Source organism: Mus musculus, chromosome 14 (genome assembly GCF_000001635.26).
Source record: "Mus musculus strain C57BL/6J chromosome 14, GRCm38.p6 C57BL/6J".
Classification (NCBI taxonomy): domain Eukaryota; kingdom Metazoa; phylum Chordata; class Mammalia; order Rodentia; family Muridae; genus Mus; species Mus musculus.
This window is the reverse complement of record NC_000080.6, coordinates 77,268,892-77,284,145: the sequence shown is the minus strand read 5'-3', so window position 1 is coordinate 77,284,145 and position 15,254 is coordinate 77,268,892. Positions and strand designations below refer to the sequence as shown.

The 15,254-nt window shown below is 43.4% G+C and overlaps 1 protein-coding gene across 35 annotated transcripts in view; it reads right to left on the bottom strand.

Moving 5' to 3' along the window:
- Enox1 (ecto-NOX disulfide-thiol exchanger 1) overlaps nucleotides 1-15,254 on the bottom strand; it is a 565,516-nt gene that overhangs the window by 437,618 nt on the left and 112,644 nt on the right. The gene's annotated exons all lie outside the window — the stretch shown is intronic.

The following is a 15,254-nucleotide window of genomic DNA, read 5'->3' as shown; positions in this document are numbered from 1 at the left end:
AGGATGGATGGCTGTGTTTTCGTTACCAAGACAACATGGCTAAGAGGCAGCCTGAGAGGTCCCAGAGCCCTCTCTGAGAGGCTCTTGCTCTCTATGATTTTGGGAACGTATCTTCTCCCTTTTAGAAGTAGAATACATCCTCTCTTACTCAAAATGTGTTCAGCACTGAAGTGACTCACCCCTAGTTGTAAGAGGATGCTGTACACTGCAGTCATGCTTCAGGAACACATATTATTCAGCATTGGTGGTGGGAACAAACCTCGGTTAACACTTAATCCAAACCCATTTACAGGAAAGACAAATAAAAGCATTTTCAACATTTCCCTTTGTGCATAACTTTTTAAACATGGGAAGCATTGCAGCAGAGGTCTGCCTTGCTTGTAGAGAACATATAACACATTCCCCTCCACAGGAAACTAAAGATACTACAAATAAACTTGCAAACATATATTTCTTCAAAGCATTAATTTTTAAAGCGGCCAAAATTGCTAACAACCAGGGAAAGTACCGATTTATAAATTATGTTCTCAGCACATAGTATACATTGTGAATTTGCATGCATATTAAATGCAAATAACCAGAAGAGCATAACATTAAGGTTTCAAATTTATATGTGCAAAAGACAGTAAATTCTAACATTAAAATTCTTCCCAGAAAATATTAACTCCCCATATCCCATGTGACTGTCACAAAGTCAGCCGAGTGGTCTCACCGCAGAACTCCGGAAGTCCATAACCTAGGATCTGTGAAAAGTCGTATCACCCAAGCTGGGAATGGATAGCAGCCCGGCTGGCAAAGTGGTCACCCACCCCTGGCTTCAGTCCCTCACACTCTGTCCACTGCATCTCAACAGCATCAAAAGCTCAAGGTCATTCTTGGCTACAGGCAGGATTCAAAGGCAGCCTGGGCCACATAAGAACCTGTCACCAAACAAAAACCCAATTTTCACATAATCCATGGACATATCAATTTGTAAGATGAGGCAGACGAAGCCAGTGGCATCGCATGGGACAGAGAAAAGAGGCTCTCAGTGTCCGGGTTTTCAAAAATATTATTCTGTTAGTTAAGATCTGACAGAAAAAATAGCGCATCGATAAAACTGCCACTCCCGTGTCAATGAAAGGATCAGATCTCTGCTGTAAAGGTGATAACATTGAGGAGCCAGGCAAAATGCAGCCAGCTCTTCTCTGTCTGTACAGTGAAATTAAGGGCTGTGTGGTTGCAAAGGCTGTGCATTGACTTAGCGAGGCTCGATGAGTGTTGGGGGCTGGCAGCAAGCTACATGTTGCTGGGCGGGGGGGTTGTTGGTTTGTTTTGTGTGTATGGGTATATAGCCTGCATTTTCTGTGCATAGAGTGGAGACGGGAGCCAAAAGAGTGTCAGCGCCCCTGGAACTAAAGTTACAGATGTTTGAGTTTCGACATGGGTGCTGCCAACAGAACTCTGGTCCTCTGGAAGAGTGGCAAGGGCTGCTAACTGCCAAGCCATCTCTGGGGCCCCTGGGTGTTTTGTTGATGTTACGAACATCTGCAATCAGTTGAGGTTAGGGAGAGGAACCAACTCTGGCTATGTGAATGAGCCCTGTCAAAGCAAGTGAAAGCAGTAAATACAAAACCTGGGCTTCCAGGAGGCAAAGAAATTGTGCCCCGGAACTGAAACATGGAAACCCAGGACAGGCAGCCTTCATCCTCTACAGGGTTCAAACCCAACGCAACACCAACTTCTGCCAGAGTTTCCTGACTATGGTCTAGACTGAGGATTGGACGTATAGTTCCCTCAAATTTAATCTTGTGTGTATAGGTATAGACACACACACACACACACACATAATTTATATGCACATGCTAGGCAGTGTATAGATGTATAGATAGATGGAAGAACAGACTATTAATAGATTCTTTTTTGAACAAGGAACAGATACTGATATAAAATGCAAAAGGCCTTGGAGTTTTTATTGTTATTGTGTGGTATATGCATAAGCTATAAAAGAACTGACCCTGAGAGCCATTTGTCATGTTTTTTTGAAACAGGCCCCCTTTCTGGTGAGGCTTGCTGACCCACCAGCAAGCCTCCAGAGTCTCAGGCTGTCCCTCTGCACAGCTGGGATTATAAGCACATACCTCTACATTTGTTTTGCTTTTTTGTTTTTATATTGGTTCTGGGAATTAAGCTCAAGTGCTGAAAATCACTTATTGGTTAAACCTTCTCTGGGGAGGTCCTTGTCTGGATATATTTTTTTTAACACAAGGGATTATAATCCACGCTGATAAGTGGGTCAGGGCTGAGTGATTTTAATTGCAATGTAAAAATTAATGCTTTCTTGGTTTAAGTAACTCGTTCACTTTGGATTGAAGGCTTCCCACCTGGAACTCACATAAATCTGGTCAGTTCTGGGATCTGTGGCTGAGGATGCGCCACACTCTTCCGGAGGAACCTGAGAACACTTCCCAGCACCCGCACGGAGAGGCTAACAAAAAACTCTCACTCCAGCCTCAGGGGATCGGACACCTTCTGCCGGCCTTTGCAGGCACAGACACACACACAGAGAAATAAAATATCCATGAAAAGATCTTTAAAAATAAATAATGGCATGGTCTAGAGAGATGACTACGCTCTTAGTTTAGGGATACTTTCTACTCTTCAAAATAGAGGACTTTGGTCCCCAGCATGCATATTGGGCACCTCAAAACCTTCTGTGACCCTATCTCCAGGAGATCTGAAACCTCCGGCTTCCATGTAACAGGCTCATGGACATTTTTCTGGTAGCCAAACACATGCTCACACATGCCAATCTGGGACTTTCTTTTTTTCTGTGTTTACACTGTGAATTTTCTATGGATGCTATACTTAACAAATGGCGTTGTCCCTTCATCGAGAACCTGCAATTAATTACAAATGAGACTACCTACTCTAAGGAAGTAAATATCCATTTATAGCTTGGGCAAGCAAGTTCATGGTTTAATGCTATGTCAACCACTCCTGTCTTTTGTCCTTGGACTTTCCACGAAGCAGCTCGCAATATTTGCTTAGGCAGCTCTGCCTCTCTCCGTCTGTAGGGTGTGTGTGTGTGGGGGGGGGGGATCAGCTGCATCTGATTACCTGTGTACTCAGGTGCTTCCCAGACCCTTCCTTCCCTGACCTCTGACCTTTTGACACCCCTTTCTTTGTTGCTGTCAGGGGTATCTTCCCGGAGCCTTGGGAGACGATGAAGGATTAGGATTGCATCCCAAAGAGAACTGATTCTGTCAGTTTTCTGCCTTCTGCAAACTGGTTTGTTGTGGCAATTCAAAACAGCAAGAGAAGTAGTCTATTCTAGAAGGCGTTTGGATATTTGTTGGATAACCCTTTGGACATCTTAATTTTCTTTCCAGTTTTAAAATCAGTTAATTAGATGATTTTTAGACTGGTAGATGGGCTTTTCTGCAAGGCAGCAAGCAAGGGAGCCTTAGCTTATCTGCAGTTTTTCTTTATCAACTGTTACGTCACCCCTGTCACCTCCTCCCTACAGCCTCTCTTCTACTGCATAAGTTGTCTCCTCTAAGATGTTTACAGTCCACAGTGTTACCTCAAATGCCATTTTGATCATGCCATTTACCCTCAAATGTTCCAAATATTTCTCTTTAAATTAGATTTCCATCTAAGACATGCAACCCCACCCTCTTCTTTCCAAGAAACCCCACCTCCACCCACTGCCTCCTATACCTATTCTACTCCCCACACGGTGGGGAAACCCCAGCTCCTGTCCTGTAGCTATAGGCTCATGTTTCTTTTGAGTCTCTGCCTGGTACAGATCTCCCATAAGATTACAAATGACACCCCTTCATTTGTCACTGGGGAAGTTCAAGGGTTGATGGCCGACCTCAATCCCACCTCTGAATCATTAGCTTACCGTGGTTTTGCACCTTTCCTGGTGCAGATTCCGTTGGGCTCACATCCAGCAAATCCTGATGCCAAATGATGGTAACTAGCTGGAAAATAGCTCCGCTGACCTTGTCTGAAAGCATCCTCTAGTATTACCTTTTCTCATAGTGATCTCTCAAAGGAGAAACCCCTCAAACATTCAGACTTCTTGGCAAATTCTCTTAGAATATAACTCCAAGTGAGCAAATATTAGGTACACATATTTGAATATACTTCTCATCAGGATACGTGCATTTGTTACATATAGTCATGGAGATACTTTTGGTAGAGTATTTTTAATATTTAATAGCCATTAAATAAAGAAAATATGGGCCCTGGCCCATATGGAGCAGGAAGACACCACTCTAGAATTTTTTAGCAAGTATTTGCAATTGTAATCAGCAATGCAGGGAGGAAGAATATCAATGTTGCTCAATCATCACTAATAAAAATGTAAATTAAAAAAAATTAAGATGCTAACGTTCACCTGACTTAGTCTTCTGCTAATGTAAGCTGGGGCTGTCTCCCAGGATTCTGAGTGGTTTAACACCATCAAGACGTGTCAGAGATTCTTCCAAACTATTCAGGGCTTACCATGCATTATTCTGGGCCTCTCGGGAAATGAAACAGGGTGAGGCAAAGCCAGCGTTTGGAGAACAAAGAGAAAGATGAGGCACAGAGACCTCGGGCTAAAAGCACAACACCCCTGTGAGGGCTCTAAGGATATATTAGAAGCCAGGAAAAATGAGAACCAACAGCGGCAATTACCTGAGTGGCAAATTAAAGTGCCATTGCTTTGGATCTCCCATGCTGAATACAGAGGGTACCAAATGGGCAGTGCTCGCAGGCCCCTCCCACAGTGATCCCCACATGCAAGCATATCTCCTTTCACAGCTAATAAACTGTCAGAGTGATGGCCTGTCCCCACTCCCTTCCCACAGAGGACACCAAAGACAACAGGAAGTCATTAAGTGGACTCATCAAATGGAAGCTACAGTTCTCTTTAATTTCAGTTTCTCCTTTGGCTTTGACTTAAAAGATGACGTTTGCGAACTATAGGTTTACTGTCATCTTATTAGTCACAATCCTGGGACACATTTGTTGAGCAAAGGACAGGGCGAGCCTACCACATTCTTCTTACCATTTTAACTGTTGAAGAGCGTGGAACGATGGTGAGAACGATGGTTGATTTTTGTTTCTGAATGGCTGCTTGTGCAGTGTTTCACTAACACTGACGGTGTAGGGCAGGCTGATGATACTGTAGCAGAACACCTGTCCTTATCCAGTTAAAAAGGGAGAATTTACTTTGATGGATCAGCCTACAGGTTTCAGTCAATGCAGAGTTGTCCCCGTGGCCTTGGGCCCTGGTGTCATGGTGAGAACAGGTGACAGAGAGAAGATGTTTACCTCTGGCCAGAAGGCAGAAAGACAAGATTATTGCCCAGGGTCCCAACATCCCTTACCTTTAAACTCCCAATTATTGCCCACCAAATATTCCTCACATCTTAAAGGCTCAATCATCTCCATTAAAGCCACAGGCTTAGGATGCCAACTTTTATACATGACAGTGACCAACAAATCTGAAGAGAGAATCAGTAAAATCATTGGGTTTTGCCATTTTGAGGCAAAACAATCTTTGAAAAATGCATATTCATTGAAACAAGCTCAAATTTCTGAAAAAGGGGCTGGTGAGATGAGCGATTGCCACCAAATCTGACGACCTGAGTTTGATCCCTAGGACCCACACGATGGAAGGAAAGGCCAGACTCCTTTTACATACATGGCATAACAAGTACATGCCACCCACTAACGTGGATATTTGTGCACAAATGCAACATGAAGGTTTAAATATAATTAAATTTTTAAAAATATGAATAAATGATTTCTGTAAGTCTTATGGACTGCACCGGAATTGCATTATGTGCCCACGAATAAGTCACAGGGCTCTAGAGAGGACACCTGTGTCTGGCCAGACAGTAGCTCATGATTACATACATAACCTTTCCTGCATTACGTGGGGTATTTCATTGTTTTAACTAATTAGAGGAACTTCCTGTGAATTTGTTTTGATTCCTCCAAAGCCTCCCCAGCTCTTTGGACCTCCTCTCTTGGTGCTGGCACACAAGGGGTGTTAAAGGTTTTATGTCACCATCACCAACATCTCCCCGAACCTCTCTACCCACTACAATTGAGATCAGTGGATCCCAAGCCCAGCCGCTCGGCTGGTGCCTTCTGCCTTCATCTTGGGTACTTTGTTCATCTGGTACCCTTTCTGAGATAGGTTTTGCATATTAGCTGATCCTGCCACTTATTGGAACACCATCTAGATTTATAAAGTTTTAAGATTCTGTGCTTTTTCTCTTTTGATCCCCAAACTCTTACTTTGGTTATAGGAAATGTTAAATTCCCCCTAGATAGTTTTCAGTGCTTCATCCCATGGTCTCTCCATCTCATGTTGCTGATTTTGGATAGTCAACCACATGACCATATCCTACTGGTTAATATGTGTGTGTGTGTGTGTGTGTGTGTGTGTGTGTGTTGTCTTCTATATTTAACTCTCTAGGCAAGTTTCCTAGCATTATCTTCTAATCTTTATAAATTCTGTGTGTTCCGTGGCTGTGAAAATTTGTTTTATCTCCCTGGAGATTTCTTTTTTTTTTTCTTAAGATGACTATTTCCTACGTTCTCCAAGTTTGTTTGTTCTGAGCACACACCTTAGTTTTCGCCTCTCGGGAAGGAAGTTTTCCTTAAGCCTGGTGATCCCTGGGATGTAAGGCTGATAATTTCAGGCTGGTTTTTAAGAGTGGAGAACTGGAACTTGAACAGGAAGTCTCAGGTGTACTGATGAGAACTTCGGATTGTCAAGGAGGGAGTTTAGGAAACCCTAACAGTAGATTCTTGATGCTTATTCTCTTATATTTTTGGTTGTGAGCCTAGCCTTCAACGGCTGAGCCATCTCTCCAGCCCTTGATGCTTATTCTCAAGGCAGCTGCTAGGGAAATCCTCCACTGTCTGCTACAGAGGATTGATTCCATCCTCAGGGTACACAGGCTGAGAGGGAGGAGTAAGGAGGTGCTGTGGTTTTGGAACTTGGGACGTCATTATTTCCTGGGGCTTATGGCTGTATTAAACACTATCTTTCGCTTCCCTTGATATCGTCTTTAGTTCATATAGTCCAGAATCTTCTGTTTTATCATCTCTACAGACAGCATAGCCATATCTCACAGCATCAGGGAGATAGCTGCCTGCTTATGCAGAGTTAGCCTTCGAACAATGCTCCTAACCACGTCCTCTCTCCACCTTCACGGTCAGGAATCTTGACTCTCAGATCTCAGCTTTTTCATGCTTTCACTCCGAAACTGGGATATTTTCCTCTGTCCGCCTCTGCCAGATTGAAACTCCACTTTCTCAGCCCTTAAGTCACCACACATCCATCTACATTCCAACTTCCAAAATGCTGTATCTGCGGACTCCTTTGTTTTCCCAGGTGTGTTCCCTTAAGAAAAATCCCTCAAAAGTCATTTCACTGATACTCTAGAAGGGTCTGGAATAACATTTGTACACATATTCATCTTTTTGTGGGGGGGAGGGGTAAATTTTCTAATTGGTTTTCCTTTCATTGAAGACAGCTTTCCCCCCTCCCCCCACATAACACCTTGATTCTGTTTCCCCTCCCCTCTGCTCCTCCCACCCCCTCACCCCCACCTAGATCTGCTTCTCACTAGAAAACAAACAGGCTTCTAAGGGACAATAATAAATATAGTAAGATAAAACAAAACTTAACATGCTGGAATAGGACATAACAAACCAACAGAAGAAAAGAGCCCAAAGGAAGGCACGAGAAACAGAGACGCCCTCGCTCTCACACACAGTGCTCTTACTGACTTCCCTCAGAGGACCCGATGGAGACACCAGAAAAGAATTAAGTGAACTCATAAAATGCAAGCTACGGTTCTCCTTAATTTCAGCTTCTCATTTGGCTTTTACTAAAAGATGAAGCTCGCTGCATATAGATTCCTGGGTCTCATCTGTATTTAGCTTTAACCTTAAACCTCTGGATCAGTGTTGAGCCTTTTAACATTGAGATTACTCTATTTTGTTTTCAACATGAAGACAACATTTCTTCCAATGTTTAGAAGGAAGAGCTGGGGCATTTGGGTGAAGCTCAATTTGGAAACTGCATGTTCTTATACAATAGTACATCTCATTGCCCTAACAATGTACTGCGCATTGTGGGAAATGAGAACATAGTCTCAAAGGGAAAAGAGTTCTTTGTATTGATAATTGGCCAAAAGGAAGACATTCAGAAGCAACTCTATCAGACAAAACAATGGGATGCTAGGAGCCAACGCAAAGGAGGAAAGAAGGCTTTGATTCCATTTTGAGAACTCAGGGTTCCAGACATTTATCTGTGGAAGATGCAGCGCGCAAAGCAGACTATGACTCAGTCATTGTGGACTGTGTGTACCAGGCCTCTTCACATGAGCGAGAAAAGCCTTGTGCATAAAACACAGCTGCGCCGAGTGTCTTAAGATTCTCCATCTCTCACCAAAGTGGATCATCAAGACCTTGAGATGTTTTTTAAATACTTTAGTTCCCTACCATCTTATGAGAGGAAATAGAAAACTTCATACTTAAATGATGTTGAGGTGTTGAGGTTACACTCTTAAGGAGGTTGAAAACACCATTGTTCTTGAGATTATTGCAGGAATATCAACTTTGATATTGTGCACCTGTGACTCTCTGGGCCCCAGTACCACTCATTCTATTAAAATAACTCCTTCTATCCATGTTGAAATCAACAACAACAAAAATACACACAAAAAAAACAAAAAAAAAAAACAAACAAACAGCAACCAAATCAATATTGCCTGAAGGACAACTGGCTTTAATTGTATATACGTATGTACATAGGTACATGTTCGTATGTATGTAGGTATGTATTATGTATGAACACAGAAGACCTCTAAGTAGAACAACAGACATATCCAAACTTCAATGCTACAAAAAACAAACAAACAAACAAACAAAAAAACAAATCTGTTACCCTTTTAGAGGTAGGGACTGGTGGAGGTTAATTTAAGTGTAAGGAGTGGCATAGTTCTTAATAAACGGCAGTAGAAAATTTATTCTAAAGTACAACAAGCCCAGAGCCTTAGCACTGTTTTCTAAATAGGGAGTTCTGTCATTACAGTGATATTTGAAAATGTAAAACATCTCTTAGGGCAGCATAGTTACGACAATCAGGACTTTCAAAAAGCCACTCAATGACCCAGAGACACAAGGTCACAGAAGCAGACCTGGCCTGCCAACAGGAGATGTGTGAGAGGGGTCATTTCCGAGCAAGAATCAGTGAAACTGAGTGATCTGCATTTACAGTACTGTAAACATGGGCTGTCATGACAAAGGAATCCAGGGAACTGGTACTGACCATGGGCCTTCCACCAGCTCAGTTTTAAACTGAATCCCTGATAGCCTTCCACCATCTTGCTGAGACACACTACATTTAAGGCACAGTCTTGTCTCTTCCTTTGTTTCGTTATATTATAAACTACTGCCAAAAAATACAAAATGAATAAAAAATTCCAGCTAGTTGATTTCACGGAGTGACCGATGCTCTTCCTTAAGAACAACACATTGATCTTTTTTTATAGACAGCAACGTTCATTCTCCCATCACATCTTTTTCCAATGCGCACAGTCCCATCGACTTTGGAGCCAACTCAATGTGAAAGCGGAAGAAAGGCACTAAGGGAGCAAGGTCCATTAGGCCCAATATTGCCTCAATTACTTTAATTCCATTAGTCCTGTTCATATTACTTCTCTAATCAATATCTCTCTGCAGTTATTCATGTTTACCCTTTTTCAAAAATCTCACATAATAGGATTATGGTCTTTTGAGCTCAGGGGCAACACAGCATCATAAATACATTTTTTGAGTTTGTGATTGTCTCCAGGTCTGCAACTGAGAAGGCTCAAACTGAATCAAGTTTTCCAGAGATCATTTCATATTATACTTTTAATTCAATATAGGTGCTTTTACCTGTGGAGTCATTTGTTACTCCGTGTCAGAGACAATTATGTGCGGCTTAATAGCTGAGCATCCTCTTCCTGTGTCTAAACCTTGGGGAAATTCATCTGATTTCCACTTAAACCCACAATCCTTTCTGCACTTACGCCTGCCTTTTGTTCAATGCAGCCCTTCTGCCTCCACTGACAGTTATTCTTCCTGCAAGAGCTGCATATGGATAGTACATTAACCGCTGCATCTTCCCCATGACAGCTAATCAATCATGGTAACAGTCTCACAAATTACAGGAACTCCGTTTCCCTCCGTTCTCTGAGCAGGCATCAGTGCACTGTCTGTTAGACACAAGAAGCTGCTGTTTCAACATAGACAGTCTCCACAGAAGATATCAACCCCCACCCCACCCCTTGGCATGGGGGTATCTTACTGTGCATTTGTAAAAATAGCATGTGACTCAAAGAAGCATGTGAAAATTTTGATGGAGATGTCGTCGAAAGTTATCCTTTAATTCAGAAGGGGTAAAAAAAGAATAATCACTCAGGAGTAAAGTCTCCATAAAACAAAATAGAAATGATGGGAAGTCTCAAAGGACAGGGAGATTTTGAAAATGGAAGCTGAGGGACTAATATAGGAAGCGCTCTATGGGAAACAGCAAGTCTCCCTGAGCACAGGACTTAATAGAGGGACTAACAGTGAGAGGTGGCAGCCTGGGTTACCTTTGGGAACAGTGGATTGAGGGTTATAAAGAAAGAAGACATATGCCCTTATAAACTGTTAGTCTCTTGCAATGTGCAGGATGCATGGAAAGCAACCGCCATGTACATCATGAGATAAGCAGGCAGGCTCATCTCTGTGTTTAAAGGACCTGGCAAGATCTGATTTCCAGCATCCTATAGAGCCTCATCCATTGCCCTCCCCTCTGTAAGCTCCAGGGATATCCTAACAACAGGCAGCATCCCCCCCACCCCCCACCCCCCCACCCCCACCCCGCTCCCTGCAGATCCACCTCCTCGCCTCTGGAATGTTTTTATTCCACGATGCTCATCCACGTGGCAGCATCTTTCCATTCTTCCAATCTCCACTCCTTTATGGTCTTCTCTATAAAAACATTCCCTAACTCCCTCAAGCCAGTTTCACTGGCCTGCGTCCTGTCTGGAAAACATGTGTTGTATATGGCTGCATAACATCGGCGTCTCTTGTGTGACTGCCCGTCGTCGTCTGAATGGTAGCGTGCTTAACATTTTCTCCCAGAGCAATTTTTGGTACATGACAGAAAGGCAGTGCGTAAGTGAATGAATAAAGCAGGGGAAAGGGGGAGTGAGAAAAGCCTCGAAAGAGTCAAGAAGAGGAGGAGGAGATGTGGAAAGGGGAGAGTGGCAAGGGAGTCTGTAAAACACGAATTCCAGGAACTGGACAAACCCTTGTGCTAGCTACACGCAAGAAAGAGCAAGAGATGGAGGAGACTGGCAAACTTCTGAGCTGTCTGAGCTCCCTGCGAGAAGCCCTCCGCTGCTCTTCTCCTCCGTTTTTAATTTTCCAGCTCAGCATCACTTAGTTCATAGATTTTTAAATGAAACAAAGAGGGTGCATGGGAGAGAGACGAACCCACAAAAAGTACCTGCTTTGGTTCCCATTTTTAACGTATTTATGAGCAAAATTTTTCATAAGAAGCTTTGATTAAAAACTTGACGCAAAATATGATGTGTGCCTGACAGCTGGAAGCCTGTCAGGAAGCCAAAGCACTCGTTCTGTCTACAGCACCAGCCTGTCCTACTCAGCAAGTGCAAGACCAGCCAGGGCTACATGAGAGGCCCTACCCCGAAACAAAACACCTGTTTAAATTAGGATACTTTCTGTAATACAATAAATAGCCTTTAAGAGGTTCGTGTTTTAAACTCCACCAAATTAAACATTAACTAAATGAATATAATATATATAAAATATAAAAAATATATAAAATATAAAATATATAAAAAATATAAAAAATACTCAGTTTTTAAAATCTGAGCTATCAACAAATATTAGTATCCCTTGACTGTCCTATGTCCAAGTTCTCACAACTTAGATCAGTGAAACTGAAGAATGCAGAACAGTAGCAAAGACTGGACCATAAAGACAGCTGGGGTTTAAATGCTAGAGGGGCCTAGAGTTTTGTTGCTGGGCTATTTCCATAAGAGAGGAGTACCAAGGCCCACAGGAAGTGACTTAGTTATTAAAAGGAGAACTGCTAGAACCTTGCTGCCTCAGTAGTGCCCAGTGCGGTCCTTCACCACCCAGCTTGTCAGACTAATAACCAGCCTGTACCTACTTACCCCGCTCTGCATGCAGCCACACAGGGCAATCCCACCAGCACCCTGATGGCATCACTAAAGCAAATTTGACTGTTTTCACTTTAAGGAAGCCTTCTAGACATTTCAACCAACCAAACAAGGGAAGTGCGCAAGGAACGCTACGGAAGCCCATAAACCAACGGCAGTAAAGTCTTGAAGAAAGCAGCTGTGGAGGCCAGATGAAGCTGTGCATTCTTCGGTGTCATTTGGTGGGACACATCACATGCACCATAAATAACTATAGTATGATTTACCAACTTCCTAAAGACACACATTGGTAGGGAAGAGGCTAACATGAATCTGTAGTACCATTTCACACTGCACTACCTTCCCCAGCTTCGAAATCCAATTCTGTTGGAACCAAGACTTGCCATGGGGCAGACTCATCCTCATCTTCACCCCGAGGACCATGGAAACTCCCGTGGGCTCGAAATGCCTGCACGGAAGTGGTTCCAATGGGCCCACGGGGTAGGCATTCAGGAACCCTGAGCCTGGATCTGACCTTTCATATCTAGATATGGTCTACCATCTTAAAAACAGGTCCATACAGCGCTCATCCTGAGCATAAGAGAACTCACAGGTCTCCCAACCTGTCCACTCATACCAGAGAGAAAATTCTGCCCCCCAGCCTTCTACTCTTCTCTGCCGGAGACTTCCTCCTAGCTCTTGCAGCTAATTTTTTTCTACACCAGCAGACTTGGACAGAAAGCACTGAGCTAAGAGGATGTGAAGATTTCACAAACAAACAGCTCTAAGAATAAACAGAGCCATTACGTTCTACCTGAGGATCAGTGTCTTAATGTCTGACCAATGCCCGTACCTGAATGCTAAAAGGGTGGCTTCTGGTAATTTGAGCTGAAGAGGCATAGAAAGGGGAGAAGATGCTGTGAGGGCAGCTTCACTTCAGGATAGCATTTATGAATTAAGAGCTAGGAAACAGCACATTAGACTTAACGAGCGCAAAGTGAAACATCTGCAAAGGAAGAATAGCCCAGCCATGATTTAAACTACGCTGGATTGGCTGCAAAGATACCTCGAGGGGCTGGTGGAGGCAGTATGCAAATGGATGGTTCAGACTGGACGCCAGCAGAGAAGCAAGGACCACTCCTGCCAGGAGCTATACATGCATTTTAAAACTCACTTGCTATGTAACTTTTCCAAAGCGGCATCTTGCCTGTTTACAGGCTTGTGTAACTTGGACTATACTGAACAGAGTTCACCTTAGCTGAGGGTGGGTGTGACGCCCGCAGACCTCTTGTATAAATGCGCGAGTTGCTCTTCCTGATTCCATTTGGTCATGATCAATGTGGTCTTTCCCTCCTTCCATAAATATTAAGAAGCAAGCAGGGTGTTAAACATGTTTGGGAATACCAAGAGTATTCCCTTGGACAGTAGTAAAGATGAATTGTGTCCCTCTGAAAAAAAATCAGAAGTCCCACACATATGAACGTGACTTGCCTTAGAAGTGGGGCCCTTGCTGGGGGATGGTTTTGTGCACTGTGTATTCAGACACTGATTACTGTGACCAAAGATCTAGTCGCAGTCTTGATATTGACATTATCAGGCATCTCCTGTCTCAGTGTTGTGTAAAAATTGTTCACCGTCACCTCTGATTGGTTAAGAAAGAGCTGATCAGCCAATGGCTGGCCAGAGGAGAGAGGACGCCCAGTCCCAGTGAGAGGGGTCCCTGGTGAGGGACCAGAAGGAGAAGAGATTTGCCATGAGGGTGCTCCATGAAGAGTTGTCATGAGCAGGTTGCCGGGGGGGGGGGGGGGGGGGGCGGGGGGAGGGAATCCTCAGGAGGCCACTGATGGAGCAGCAGCAGCCAGGGCAAGACTAAGATGTCAGATAAAGGAGCACATGTCTGGGTAGTAGATAGCCATAGAGGGTTAGAATAGATGAGGGTTAGAATATCAACCCACCTATAGTGCCAATGCTTATAATAAATGTAAGGTCTCCGTGTCTTTATTTGGAAGTTAGAACAGGTAGGAAAGGCTCTGAAGATGAACTTAAGAGTGGGTCATTAGGATCACCCCGAGATAGGCAGGCATAGAAGGAATATGATGGGAAAGGAAGTGAGCGGAAGGTGCCATGTATAAGCCAAGATATGCCTGACATACTAGAATCTCCAGCTGGAATTTAGCCTTCCTCACAACACCAACAAGAAACCCTGAGCACACCTTGATTGTGGGCACAGTATCAAGATCTGAAACAGTGACACACACTAGATTACCAAAGAACAAACCCAACCACAAAAACCAACAAGAAACCCTGAGCACACCTTGATTGTGGGCACAGTATCAAGATCTGAAACAGTGACACACACTAGATTATCAAAGAACAAACCCAACCACAAAACCCGCCATGGTCAATTGGGCTCTAGATGGGGGTCGTTTCTGACCGGTGCCTCGGTTCTGCTAGCCTGATCTTTACATCTATGTCGGAGTTACAAAGGCCATATGAGAAAGAGATGGTCTGTCTCCAGTGGGGACGTCTAATCCTCTGAAAAGATGATTAGAAAGAAAAGAAGGCAGCCAAAGTTAATGGAAAACTAATCTTAGTGACCTGTTTGGGCGAATCAAAGTCATGAGGCATGCCTCTAGAAAAAAAATTAAAAATCAAAGGAAATTAAGAAGTACAACTTCAGATAATGAGGCAAAGAAAAAGACCTTAATTTGAAGTCTTAGTATTTACATATTTACATTAATGTTGAAAAGATAGATTTCTGATAAAGTAAAAAGGAGGAAAAATAGCAAAAATTCTACATTTACTCTGTAGAAAATGGTCCATGGTCTCTCGTGGCTGTTGGGTTTCAGCACATTTGGTTTGCAGGGCCTCCTCCTGCAGATGTGCCCTGGGGGTCAGTTATATCACTGACCCCTGAAACAAACACCACTGTGCGACATATACTAAGAGAAAGACACAGGGCCGTGGGATGGAGTCAGTTCCCATACAGTGACATCCTGACGTAGTCCTGCTCATCATTTGTGTCCCACA